At 35.7% G+C, this 13,547-nt stretch overlaps 1 protein-coding gene across 2 annotated transcripts in view; it reads right to left on the reverse strand.

The window, feature by feature from the left end:
* Positions 1-13,547, reverse strand: part of LOC145693318 (alpha-tocopherol transfer protein-like) — a 143,605-nt gene that overhangs the window by 42,493 nt on the left and 87,565 nt on the right. Inside the window, exon 2 of one of the 2 annotated variants that reach the window (XM_081769200.1) lies at positions 7,703-7,853. The gene's annotated coding sequence lies outside the window, so the exon portion shown is untranslated. Of the gene's footprint in view, positions 1-7,702; positions 8,353-13,547 lie in introns of those variants that run through there. The other variant, XM_081769199.1, reaches the window with a different exon arrangement.

Consider the following 13,547-nt stretch of genomic DNA (forward strand, 5'->3'; position numbering starts at 1 on the left):
CTAAGGTCATATCCTGGAATATAACGCTATTTCTACAAGGTTTTGTTTACCTTGTCGCTTGTTTATTACGAGATTTTTTTTAAAAGATCAAATTATCACCCATTCCTAAAGACCAGCTTTTCATTGCAATTTTCTTGTTATATACTTTACCCTGATGATAGCACAATATTTCTTAGATTCAGCTCCAATTCTATATGTTAATTATCCTTAAAGTTATTGATTGTGACACGTCATCATATACAACACAAGACGTCACAATGTGATTTGGACAACCGCCATTCCAATGACAAACTAAGATTTATCTTTCGACTAGCAGAATACCAGTCCTTCGCACGGGGAGAATACGTTTCATTTTGGACATAAAGGGCTGAATTTGGATTTAAACTGTTCGTCTCAGCGACCCCAAAAACTATGAATTCGACACTAATATTGGTCATTTTCGATCATTTGTGTGTATATATATATATCCTCTCCGAAGTTGCGAGGCTGAATTTGGATTTAAACGGCACCGGAAGTGTCACTGTTCATCTCATTGCCCTAAAAACTATGGATTTAGCACTAATATCGGTCATTTTCGATCATTTAAAAGTATTATGCCCCTCTCCCAAGCTGCATCGTCAAAATGAAATGAAATCTTTCCAGGCTCGAACCTCATCTCTGTTGAAAATTAGACCGAGATCGGTCGGGTGGTTCAAGGGTTATAAAGCCACATAGTCACACACACACACACACACATATATATATATATATATATATATATATATATATATATATATATATATATATATATATATATATATATATATATATATATATGTGTGTGTGTGTGTGTGTGTGTGTGTGTGTGGTTGTTCTAATTTTAAGTCTCTTACGCCGGGAATAGAATTCGAGACTCCGTGAACCAAAAGTCCACGCGCTAACCACTAGATAAGCAGAGAAAGCAAAACCTTTAGAATTTGAAGTTAAAGAGCCATTAAAAATATGAGTAATATCGGCAGTAAAATTTTAATTTCAGTTACTAAATTTAGGTTATTCGTTCCATACTTTCTCACTTCTAATTGATACATTGTGTTCGTAGATTATTTAAGTTTGTTGTTGTTGTTGTTTTCGTCTCATTTTCATCATTCCACCAATTCTTCCATAATTCACTTTCATTAGACACAGTTTGTTGATTCTCTTCCCAGGAACTTAAGCTGCCTTGAAACCTATCTTACGACTTAACGTGGGATTCGAACTGCATGCGTATTCACTTTCACTTGTAATCCAACTCGAGAGTTTTCCGCACCGAAGGAATGAATGCTAATCAATTGGAACTGAGGAAGTTCACTGTTGTTATCGTTCGTCTCCTTTCTTTAGCCTACTGGAAATAAACACGGAACATAAACAAAAGGTTTTATTTTACTTCAAAGTCTGCTGGCAGTTTCCGTTAAGTGCTAAAACGTTAACGAAATGCAAATTAAATAGCGGACAATAACTGTTCTAAGCTAAGAGAAAGAACAACATGTGTGAATCACATATCTTCTAACTTTTCGCTGGCGTAGACTATATTTATCTGTCTAAAGTAGAGTTGGTTATGGTAATGGAACCGAAAATGATCCAGGTTCCGATCTCGGATCCAAAATAAACGTTTTAATTTTGTGTGCTTCGGAAAGAGAACTGAAATACATTATAACAAAACCGTTCTTGGTTGCATTAAAGTATAGCCTTCCTTTCAGCAGCGAGGCTATATAGAATGTGGACCTACAGCTTAACATGGAATCCGAACCACACGAACTCCTGCCGAGATTCGAACCTGGGCTCCCGCGTCAGAAACGCGTACTCTAATCGCATAGCCACGAGCGAGCTTCTCATACAGTTTCCGTTAACGGAACCGAAATACATTAACCAAAGACACATTGAATAATGTGCTGAAACTTATCTTTTGCAAACGCGAACGGCTCAAGTTCGTTACAAGCTGTAAACAAGAGGAACTGAAATTATATCTCGAAAGAACCTACCTACAGCAACGAAAGATCCGTCTTGTAACAATATCTGTTCCGGTACTGAAACCAGTAAAAGATTCTCCTGATCTGGTCTTGGAACCAGAACTAATTTTCTCAGATAATTTATTTCGGTTCTGGGCTAGAAATTTTCCGATACCAGGACCGAAACCGTTTTTATTATAACTCTTTTGGTTTCACAACCGGATTTTTTCGGGAAAATTTGTCCCGGTTCTGGAACAGATTCCCAGTAGAACCCATACACCCTTCGGTTGTTATTATTGAGAACTATGTTCCGATGACTAGATTATTCTGGGAGCTCATACATATCCTAATGGTTACAGTACGTGCCTTTATTGCGGGTGGTCCTAAGTTGAATTACCAACACGATTGCAGTTTTTGGTGTTGACGCAGCATCATGATGCAATTTGAAAGCTACTAGGACGAGTAAGTAGAGAACTCCAATTTGAAAAGCTAGAAATACCCGAGATGGGAGAGAGATGCTTATCAATATATCACAACTAAAAGATAAAAGACATCTGGTCATATTCTTTTGTGGATTGTAGAGTTACATTGTTTTTATCGACTTTGATTTCAGACACTAAAGGCAATATATAGCATGTGGTAAGTTTTTACACACTACGTGAACGTGAAGAACATCAAATCCTGTTATATGTGAGAAATACACCTTCTAAGTTTCACAGGTTAGCCTATTGTGTGTTAATTTTGCGTCAATGACATTTAGTTCCGTATAACGTATTTATACCGAAACACACGCGAAAGTATGTTATTTATTCTAGGACAACGGTATAATTGCAACGTGTCGATGTCCAATAGTAAGAAAACAAATAATTTATTTCCTATTATGTAGGTTATGATGATTCAATGGTATTTCTTTTCATGAATATTCAGTGTTGTAAACATTATAAGCAACTCTAGATCTCAAGTCAATTTATTATAAACTTTGGATGTTTAGAAAACATAAGTAAATGTTTGTTTTGAAACAGAAAATAATACCAACATGTTAGTCAGTCAATATATCAAAACTAATCTGGGAAGAATCGAAACTAACCCTACGATCATAATTTGCTATTTATTTTTATGTTCCAAACTGTACTCTTTAGACTACAGGAGACTGTGAGAATGAATAGTGAAAGGTCTACATAACACTTATATCCTAAGTGGTATCCGAACACATGACAGACAGATCTTGTGATTACCAATCTAATGATCAGACGGCTGCACCATCCCAGAAGGCAGCACACTAGGAAGTTGAGTAGTGATAGTATGCACTCACAGAGGAGCCACTGGAAACTTAATTCTTCACCCAACTAAACACAAATAACTGGGGCAATGACAGAATCGGATTTCCATCGGAGACCGGGATTACAATACACAGAGTGTGAATGTATCATAGTATTGAAAAAAATATACTCAAAATAATTTCAATTCGTGTACATTCCATCTTGTTTCAGAAAGACTATGAAGAGATTGCCCACCTGTATATTTTAATAATATTTGTAGTAATCTTTGTGGGCATGAAAATAGCCAAGTAACAATGCAAGTCACTAAATTTTTTTATTACCATTACACTAAATTTCCTTCCTTTCACCAAAGGTGTTTAAAAGATTGCTAAATCCATATATTTAAATTATTTTTTTAAAATTTGATCTCTAGGAAAGTTATTAAAAGAAAAACATCACGTCCCCTCCCGAAAGTCTGGGTCCCCATTTGTCGAGATTTCTACCCCCTCACTTATGGGGATCCTGATGATATGCTTAGATTTAATGTTGGCTACACGTTCAAACACAAACAAATTGTACGTCACATCAATTTTCAAAATGCATTTGGAGAGCACATAAATGTTAACCTCGAGCGCTCGAACTTGAAATTTAACTGTGGCGTTAACAGCCAATAGCGCAGTAACCCAATAACGTACATAGGACCGTTTGTATTATATGTATCCTGCTTAAAAATATAATAGATTTAATTATTATAATATAGTCATCTGGCAACCTTCAGCTTAGTCAATTTTGTATAAATCTTCACGATTATAATCTAAGATAAATAATAGAGAACAATACCGTGGCAAACGATACCATCGCAAACAACATGTAATCCTCTGGGTCAGGCAGAAAGCTCCATTCAATCCGGATTGTGGCATATTCCTACCACACTTTTGCTTCACTCTCTTACCTCTAGTCGTAAATACTGGACATTTGGATTCTTTTATTTGGCTAAGAACTCACAGTTCACCATTTCGTAAATGGTACCTCACTCGTAAAACTTTTTCCTATAAAACTGTTACTATTCTAAGCTAGACTTATAACCAAGTAAGTTTATGGTGGACATCATCACGAGAGTACTCCGAGAATACGACACGATATTATCCACCACAAATCTACTTGCCCAGATCGAACCAGGGATCCCATGCACCAAAGGTAAGAGTTCTACCACTGAGATTTTTTTTTCACGATCACCATCCTTTCTTCTCTTCTTTCGTCGCTCGACGTAATAAAGAAAAAGCATAAGTGACTCATTCATCAACATCAAGGCCATACTACTATCATTATTTTATTTAATCAGGAAACTCCTTTTGCGACGTAAACAAGGGATAAGAAAGGGTTTTTTTTAATGGTTATCCTTACGGAAGTAAAAGTGTTCATTATTAAAAAAAGAAAAGGATTTGAAGTATCTTACGTTAGGAAGATTTGACTCTGCATATCAGTTCCCATTACAAATAGCTGAACACGTATTTCAACATTTTATGACAATTCCACTTTTAAATGGGGAGAAACGGGCAACTTGTGCATCGCAAAATTCTACTCTACTGAAAAACTGGGGATACGGTGACAGTTGTAGAGCGCTTACCTCTGGTACGTGGGGTCCCTAGTTCGATACCCGGCTAAGTAAGTTGATAGTGGATAACATCGTGTGTATGAGTTTTCTTGGGTTACTAGTTTCCTACCACATTCTCATTCCACCAATTCTTCCATCATTCACTTGACTTAATCGTCAGTCTGCCTTGGCCTAAAAGGCATAATCATGGGAAAGATTTCATTTCATTTTCATTTTTTTTTTACTGTAAAACTGCCAAATGTAATGATTCACTCAGGTTACATGTATGAAATTCCATATTTAAACTCTTAATTAAGAGAATACATGTTTCGACAATTCCACCTCCAATATGGTCAGGGAATATTCCATAATATTCAAATTCCCGATTCTTTATGCAGAAAAAGTCAATGTCACTATTAGTTTAATTTGGAAGTATGAAATCCGATATTTAAACTTCTGATGGAAATAATTCAAAAACGGGTTTCATTCAGACATTTCAGAAATTTAGTTTATAAAGGGGCAATTTCTAGCAATAAAATGTTCGATTCTTTATTCAGAAAATGTCTAATACGAGGAGAATTCGTTTGAATTGGAGGTATGGAATTTGATATATAAACTCAATCAATAATAGGCGAACATGTATTGCAGAGTTTTCGAAAATTCTGCTTCTAAATTAGAAAAGAAGGGCAAGTTTTCCAATATTTGAATTTTTAATTTTATATGCATTAAACCTTATTCTTCCTGTGCGAAGAACGGGCACTTCAACTTCTGTTATTATAGACCTTCTTCATTTGCTGTAGTAAACGTGTTTAAACAAACACATAACAGACGAATTCCATTCAGGGGGAGGATTTGCCCCAAGCTCCCGTATAGAAAAGCTTCAGGGAGAAGATAGACCAAAACAAACTGAAATGAAATATTTAACATTCCATGAATAGCTCTTTAGACTAAGGGAAACGATGATTAAAGCAAGTTAATAATGGAAGAATTGGTGGAATGAGAAAGTAGGAGGAAACGGTAGTAACAAGAGAAAACCCAAGGACACTATGTTGTCCACCACAAACTTACTTGTCTGAGAATCGAGCCAGGGACCTCACGCACCAGAGATAAGCGATGTACCACTAAGCCACCGTGCACCAATACAGGCAAAAACAAACAGAAATGCATGTTGAGTCGTATAGTAGAAGCTATTTTCAATTATTCCACTTTTGTCTCTGATGATAAATATCAGACAAAACTGACAAACAAGACAGTGATTCCCAACGTTTTCTGAATGATCACAAACGAAACAGTTTAGGTACTGCACCCTTCATTAATATACATTGAGTTCAAGAGTCTCAAAATTGATTTATAACTTACTATTAAATGCTTCATTTTTAAAAATAAAATGTGCAGTATAGAGACATGGGCGCCGATCTTGGGGGAAGAGGTGCCCCGGGACCCCAAAGCTCATGTGGGGTTCCCCTTATTGTATACAAGTATATACAATATTTGGTATAATTTGAATGGCATTTGTCTTAAAATCCTCATATATGCCTTGTGCATTTGAATGCCCCTCCCCCCAAATTTACAGAGAAATCTGTGCCCTTGTATACAGACTAGAGGTATAGGGCTCCTGCGACGTATTTCTCAAAACTATTAGTCTTTTAATACTAGTATAAAACTTTTCAAAATCAAAATTTTACAACTTTATATATCATAAAGTCATACTATATTAGAAGAATCAGGATTAGTATTTAGAAGTAACTTCAGTTATTATTCTAGTATTCCTACTTCATGAATATTTTACGCCTTGTAAAAATTATATTACAAAATAGTCGTTTGGAGAAATAGGCCCCAGTACGACCTATATACTTTTATAAAATTATTAAATTCTGCGACACACCCTATGGGGCTACGCGACATGCCGATGTATCGCGACATGTGTTGGGATTCACTGAAATAACGTACCTGTCCAGTTCCAATTGGTTCTAATTTAAAATAATGGAGGAGAAAATGAAATGAAATATTTCAGTTTAATGTCCCACGGTTATGCCCTTTAGACTAAAAAAGACTGTGATTAAAGCAAGTGAACGATAATAAAAAAATGGTTGAATGAGAAAATGGGAGGAAACGGGAGTATTCCGAGAAAACCCACAGACACGGTGTTGTCCACCACAAGCTTACTTGAGCAAGAATCGAACCAGGGACCCCCATGGGTAATAGTTAAGAACAGCTACTTCTCATCTCCCGCACACGAGGATACATCTTACTGTTGCACTACCTAAACACCCTAAGTACAAGGGCAAGAACTCAGTCTATTACCTACTTTTTAACATCCTAGATAGTCAATGAATAATTCCTGAAAGTGTGGCGTTTCTCGTCCTTCCCTAAATGGGAAGTACGGCTCCTTAACTATAACCCCCCCATGCACCAGAGGTAAGCGCTACCACTGAGCCACCGTGCCCCCAATGAGGATAAAGCATACAAGGCTTTTATCTATTAGAAAATGAAATCTTTAAGTTTTACGTCCCACGGTTATGCCGGTTAGGCTAAAGAAGACGGTGATAATGAGAGATGAGTGAAATGGTGGAATGAAGAAAGTGGGAGGAAACGGGAGAACCCCGAGAAAACCCACGAGCACGGTGTTTGTCCACCACAAAGTTCACTTGGCGGAGGCTGGGATCGAACCCGTAACCCCAAGCACCAGAGGTGAACGCTCTACCACTGAGCCACCGCGCCCCCCCTTTTATCTATTAGATTCAAAACTTCCACTCGAATATGAACTCTCAACCAATGTGCCAGAGAAAATAATCCTTCCCAGTATGCTCTTACTGGTCTTCTTGAAATGGATATTACTATTATTACTATCATTAGTAATATACATATTTATTTTTCCTACTTACCGTCTTAAAGATCACCTCTACAAATTAAAAGTTTGTATTCTTCTTCCTTTTTTTGTTTTGGACGAGGTGTTCACATGCACAACACTTTCACTATCACTTCTACGAACGATAGAATTGCAGGGTCGTCTTCCAGATACGAACACCTGTGTTCCTAAAAGAACATAAATGTTCAAGAGTCAGTTATGTGATCTTATTTGCTTAGACAGAAATTAATAAGCTAAAATGTTATCTGTCCAGTAGTAGTTGCTTATTCAGAACAATGTTTTATCACAGTTTCCCATCGAAGGACTTCCCTAGATGTGCGCGCCGTTGGTCAAGTTAATCATGTAACTACCAACTACCTTCCGGAACGATACGGCATGCATCCATTCACTTTGTAGCTGTGTATCACCTGCGGCTGTACTCCAGCCCAGTCTTCGTGTGAGTACGCTGAGTTTTGTGCTTTATCTTGCCTTTATGCAATGCGATCGATACATAACAACTCTGTGCCAATCGGAGGCTGTAGCGCAGGCGCTCCCAATGCCTAAGCTTTTATCGTTTATTCTTTTCTCTCGCTTTATTCACTTATTTTTTTTCTTTTTTTTTTTAACAACAGGTGTAAGAGAGCTAAGACTTAGCAAAATCCATTACTATGACGTCACGCGCACGAGTCTAAGAAAATCCAGGTGGGTTGAACTTTTCAGGGAAGTACAGAGACAGACGGTTTCTGCGCCGCTGCGATGACCTCGAAAACACAGAAATCATGTGATGTATTTTAGAAGGTCACACATATTTAGGAGTTCTCACGAAATGACAATAGACACTTAAAGAAAGAGGGAAAAACAATGGACCAGGAAAAAGATATAGGAAACGTACGAACAATATGAGTAGTCAGTGATCTATCTCGGATTCGAACACGTGGAATTTAAGCAATTATACGTATAGTCTCAATTATCCTACCTTTATGTGCACAGCGCACGTGCTTCTTATCAAGGTTAACTTAAATGAATTTGAAATTAATGCCTTCACTTCAAAAAGCAAGTTACTAGTCACAATCAAATTGGTACAGCAATATTCATAAGAAATGGCCAGTTCCGAGTTCGTGATACGAAAAATCAGTAAAATCTCTTACATAGCCGACGCTTAGAAACTTCTGCAATCAAATGACATAATACATTAATCTTTTAATCTGATACATATAGCTGTTTGTTTGACAGTTCATAGCAGTTTATCAATACTGTCAGTTTTTTTTTTTTTTTTTTTTTTTTTTTTTTTTTTTTTTACATATTTACACCGTATAGAATAATGGAAAATATGCCACTGACAATCGAACTAGGACCTACACAACAAAGATTATGGAAATACCTGAGTTGACTCCTAACATTGATTTCATGAACTCCACGCTAGTAGTAACGAGCAATGACGTACTCAGAATTTCATCTAGGGGGTTAAAGCAATCATCTGAGATCCTTGCAGGATTAGCGTGATTTTTGTATATATTTTTTTAATATAGTAAATTTTCATTTCCAATAATATATTATTGAAGGACAGGCTTAAATCCTAAAACCCACCTTGCATATGCAACTGGCAAACAAGAAGATTGTCTCAGTCTATATTTGAACAATGGAGGTGAGAACCATTTCTTCAGTAAGCAAAAATAGGGCGCTTTAATTACACATTTCTGTTTTCCTCTTAATCCTAGTGAATAATAATAATAATAATAATAATAATAATAATAATAATAATAATAATAATAATAATAATAATAATAAGGGAGGAGGATTAGTAGTAATTAGAATAAATTGAGCAGTCCTTGCTACACATTTAGGTTATTTTCATTATTCACTTCAAAATACTTTTTTGTAAGTAAATGTATCATAATTTTACATTCAGACAAAGCTGAATAATGTGGAAAAATAAAGATAGATTGGAAAATAAATATTTCAGTTTAACCTCCCACGATTATGCCCTTTAGGCTAAGGGTGACTATGATTAACGCAAGTAAATAATATTAAAAAAATTGGTGAAATGAGAAAGTAGAAGAAACGGGAGTATCCCGAGAAAACTCACGAAATGAAATGAAAATAAAATCTTTGAGTTTTACGTCCCACGGTTATGCCGGTTAAAGGAGACGGTGATTATGAGTAATGAATGAAATGAAGAAAGTGGGAGGAAACGGGAGTACCCCGAGAAAACCCACGCACACGGTGTTTGTCCACCACAAAGTTCACTTGGCGGAGGCTGGGATCGAACCCGGGACCAAAAGCACCAGAGGTGAACGCTCTAAAAAGTGTCAGATTCATTGTGTGATGAAAACTAATTATAGTAATATCCCACAAAAGGGGAGCAGGAAAATTCGGTGTAGGAAATTTCGGTGTAGGAAAATTCGGTGTAAGAAAATTCGGTGTAGGAAAATCCGGTGTACAGAAAATTCGGTGTACGGAAAACTCGCTGTGGGGAATGTTTGGTGTAAAGAAAGATTCGTTGTAGTATGCCGTAGGATTTATTAAAAATTCAACTTTGAGGATAAATGAGTGTATTAGTTTGAAGTTCAAATTTTGTGTAGAACGTACTTTTACTGTCTACTATTATTTTTACTGTTTACTGTCTACGTTATATTGCTTTATATTGAATTGTGTTCCTGAAATTATTGGAATTCTAGATTTCGAGGGATTTTAACATTTTATGGCCCTTACATGACGAGAAATTTGTCCTCCAATCAGACACTTTAGTCCTCAAAGTCCTCCAATCAGACACTTTAGTTTGTTTACCTTAAGGCAAACAAACTAAAGTGTCTGATTGGAGGAGAAGTCAACTATTTGTACAACTATTATCTGATAAAACCATCCTGCTTTATATTGCCCTTTCCACTAAGACTTTTTTGATCAATATATTTTTGCATCTTACATATGTGTATACAGAGTGATTCTTTGAAAACTCACGGAATTCATTTGACTCTAGAATTTCTAACTGAAGTCAGATTTTCATGCGGTTTGCTGCAAATCATCAAGGAGGGATGGGAGACTTATGGGACTATGTTTAATGGTTTAAATTCATCCGGGATAATATAGAGCAGGCAAAAAAAAAAAAAAACACCAAATATTCGCCATTGAACAGTTTGAATGAGATATTGGATATTTGAAGCGAAATCACATGTTGAATAGAAATTTCTTGGGTGACTTAGAGTCGGTACCTGAGATCTTTCACAACATCCGCCAGCGAGGTCCGATGCTTCCCTGTCTTCCTCAGGAGCGATCCTGTTTCCTGCAATTTATTCACTAATGACCATATTATGTTCCTATCTGGGGCAGAACGTGAGACAGAGTTGCGTGTAAATGCCCTTTGCGTAGTAACAACAGATCCCGTTCTCCAAAAACTATTTAACGATAAAATCACGTTGCTCTAAAGAGTACATTATTGTAACTGTGTCCTGATCATATTGATACAGTAGCACAGCATAATTCTCAATACAACGGCCCAGTTTCTTGTTTCTTATTGACCGTCGCGAGGTTGCCATCTAACGAAGAAATTCAAATCTCCACACCGCACCTCACCTAATTCTAATTTGAGACAGTGGCGAATATTTGTTGTTTTCCTAGAGGCGTGGCCGATATTACCCCAAATGAATTTAACCAGTAAACATAGTTCCATAAATCTCCCAACGTTTCTTGATCATTTGCCACAAACCGCATGAAAATCGGACTTCAGTTAGAAATTCTAGACCCAAATGAAATCCGTGAGTTTTAAAAGAATCACCTTGTATATGTTCTATGATGTACTATAGGAAAGGTGTTTTTAGTTGTTCCTATAACTATTCTCTGAACTTATAATTGTTTTATTTCTGACAAAAAGTGTCAGCTTCATTGTGTGATGAAAAGTAGTTTATAGTAATACCCCGCGACAGATATGCAAGAGGTAGTGGACTGAAGGCAAAAAAATAAATTTGCTTTTCTTGAAATAGGAAATAACATTTTATTCGTTACATTTTATGGTTTTCGTTTTCACAATATGAAGTATAATAAATTATCGTAAGTGGTAATATTCAATACGTATTACACCGAATCTACCTTACACCTAAATTTCCCCACACCGAGTTTTCCGTACACCGAATTTTCTGTACACCGAGTTTTCTTACACCGAATTCTCCTACACCGAAATTTCCTACACCGAATTTTCCTAGACCCCCCACAAAAGACATGCAAGAGATATGGAGCTCGAAGCAAAAAACTAAATTTATTTTTCTTGAAATAGGTAATAACATTTTATTCCTTACATTTTATCGTGTTTTAGTTTTCACAAGTTCTTTAAGTTATCGTAAGTGGTAATATGCAATATGTATTACTCCGAATCCACATTACACCTAACTTTTCCCACACCGAGTTTTCCGTACACTAAATTTTCCTATTTTTCTACATCGAAATTTCCTACTCCTAATTTTTCTAGACCGTATGTAACCTAATCTAAAATCATGTTTTACATTTTTGCAAAAGCTGAAAAGTTATACAATAAACAAAAATAGAATAAACCCATATATTTGTATTTATGTCTATCTTAAAGTGGCAATAAGATAAGAGTCAGTGTGGACCGGTGGTGTGATCCTGAATCCAAAGTTCTTGAAGACAAGTTAGTGTGATGAAGAATAACCTATACTGTAAGGGTTGATATTGTATGATGTACGTGAATCAGCCAACAGCATCGAGTTCAAGCCCCGCCCACACTAATAGCAGGTCATGTCCTTTGGTGTTGCGTAAGGACGTAAAACACCAAAATAGTAAGATGCCATTGAAGTATTTATGGAGTTATAAAGTAATTGCTATGGCTTTACTATTTCGTTCTCTTAATTAGTTTAAGTTCTTAATTTTGCGTTCTCATCCTTCAAAGTGTTAAAATGGAGAAGAGTAAGAACACTATAAGTGGTTGTTTTCCATACAAACACTGGCTTGAAAATTAGTTTATTAATTTACTTCTCTCAAGTACAAGGTCATGTATTTTCATGGCATAAATTTCAATGACAGTTAGCATTCTTGTATTAAATCAATTATAAATTACATTTACCGTGAAATATCTAAGATTTTTTGTTAAAATTACTATAGGTACTTCCGAACAGGAAGCTATAAAAATTATATCACCGTATTTTGCTATTATTACATGAATAATGTTACTCTCATGGTTAAGTAACTTCATTAGTATAATTTTATTATAAGTACAACACTGTAGATATACTAATCGACAAAAGAAAACAGACTATTCCAAATACAAATGGTATATACTGCTTTCTGTCATAGATTTGCACAATAATGATCTACATTTGAAGTATACATATAATTTAGTAACCAGGACCGACATACCAACGCGTTATGAAAGGTATACGAATTGATTACATGCTGGATCAGATTACAATATATCCCAGCAATGTCACATCAAGCATAGAGGTTTCCTATGCCTTACCCTTCACAGGAGATGAGGCATCCATTTCAGTATTGAGAGAAGGGATAGACTGTCTTGCTGAGACCAAGACAAACACATTATTAAATATTTTAAATAATTTTACTTCAAAAGAAAACATATAAAAATAAAACTTAAATATTGTGTGTATTTAATTTAATTTAGTTTAGTTTAAATTAATTTAGTTTAACAATTTTCCTTTTAGGCGAAAGGATACGAATAATTAATAAAAATTAATGATTGTGAAATTGAATTTTTGACGTGCATTGGGAGGCAAGTAGGACAGTAAAGAAACTGGCATAAAATATACAGAACTGAAATATAAGAAAAAAATATTAGTTAAAATACATATTTCATATTTCAGAGTTAATTGCTAATAAATGTATTGTAACTTTGTATTTTCTCATCGACCTACAACTCT

Source organism: Thermobia domestica, chromosome 8 (assembly GCF_964235325.1).
Source record: "Thermobia domestica chromosome 8, izTheDome1.hap1.1, whole genome shotgun sequence".
NCBI classification, from domain to species: domain Eukaryota; kingdom Metazoa; phylum Arthropoda; class Insecta; order Zygentoma; family Lepismatidae; genus Thermobia; species Thermobia domestica.